The following is a 1,319-nucleotide window of genomic DNA, read 5'->3' on the forward strand; positions in this document are numbered from 1 at the left end:
TTCAGCTGAGGTGTGTTCTGGTGGGCTTGGCTCCTCCTGTTTCCTCTCCTGCAGTGTGGTTTCGGACCTTAGGGTGATGGCATTAATACCACCCTTGGGATTGGGTAATGGTTGAGAGGGAATTCCACTGGAGCTCAAAGGTTGGTTATTGGAGTTATTCATTGATCCAATCTGGGAGACAAGAGCTTGCAAAGTAACGTTCAGACCATTCAGAGTGGCATTAATGTTATTTTCTATGGTCTGTTGTCTCCGATCAATAGAGTGTAGTAAGTCACCATTTGCAGAAGAAGAACGATAGGTAATTTGAGAGGTCTGCTGTTGGGTATTCTGTGGTCCTTGGGATTGCCTCAAGTGAGGTGCTCTGTAAGGCTGGTACTGGTTCTACTTCCTGTTGTTCTTATTATTCCACCTCTAATTTCCCTGATTATCTCTGCCTCCTCTGTTGTTATTGTCCCTCCAATTCTGGTTAGAATTGTCTTGCCATCTATGGTTGTAATTACCACTTTGATTGTACCCTTGGTTGAGGCGGTCATAGAAGTTATGAGTGGCTGCCACGGTGTTGTCTTCCTGCTGGAGCTGCGGACACTCATCAGTAAAATGGCTATAATCTGCACAGACTCTACAAACTCTTTGTGGACTAACTATTGGTTTTGCTGTGGAGGAGAAGGTTGAGCTTGCTGAACTTGTTGTTGGTTCAATTGCATCTGCTTCAGCAAGTTGGTCATTTCACAGATACTCTGAGTTAAAGCAGCAACTTTTTGCTAGAGGATACTTCTGCAACGGCTTTTGCACGGCCTTATTTCTGCCTGTGATTCCTAGTAGATTCAGCTAAGTCGCTGATCAACTGCCCTGCCTCATTAGTGGTCTTGTACTTTTTCATAGACCCATTGCTAGCACTTTCCAATGTGGTCTTATCTTGGGGCTTCATGCCCTGTGTGACGTAGCCGAGTAACACTATCTTGTCAATCATATGGTGGGGGAAAGCTTCCAGAAGATTATTGAAGCGCTCCCAGTACTCATAGAGAGTTTCAGAATCATCCTGAACAATCATGGAAATGTCTTTCCTCAGTTTATCAGTAACTTCAGCTGGAAAGAACTTTTCCAAAAATTCTCTTCTGAGTGTATCCCAGTTGGATACAGTTGCAGCGGGTTGAGTGTAGTCCCACTCTCTTGCCTTTCCCTCAAGATAAAATGGGAAGGCTTTCAGTAAAATTGAAGTTTCATCTGCACCATCACGCCTGACAGTAGAACAGGCTGCTTGAAAATCTCTCAGGTGTTTGATAGGCTCTTGAGCAGGTAAGCCATGAAACTTGGGCATC

General features: G+C 44.4%; 1 non-coding gene across 1 annotated transcript; it reads left to right on the forward strand.

Annotated features, from left to right (window-relative positions):
- The first annotated feature begins 964 nt into the window (after window positions 1-964).
- LOC148564493 (small nucleolar RNA R71) lies at window positions 965-1,072 on the forward strand. The gene has a single exon (XR_015885207.1). It is a non-coding gene; the product is annotated as a small nucleolar RNA R71 (small nucleolar RNA).
- The last annotated feature ends 247 nt before the right edge of the window (window positions 1,073-1,319 follow it).

This window comes from Arachis ipaensis, chromosome B5 (genome assembly GCF_059453495.1).
Source record: "Arachis ipaensis isolate K30076 ecotype BB chromosome B5, ASM5945349v1, whole genome shotgun sequence".
Classification (NCBI taxonomy): domain Eukaryota; kingdom Viridiplantae; phylum Streptophyta; class Magnoliopsida; order Fabales; family Fabaceae; genus Arachis; species Arachis ipaensis.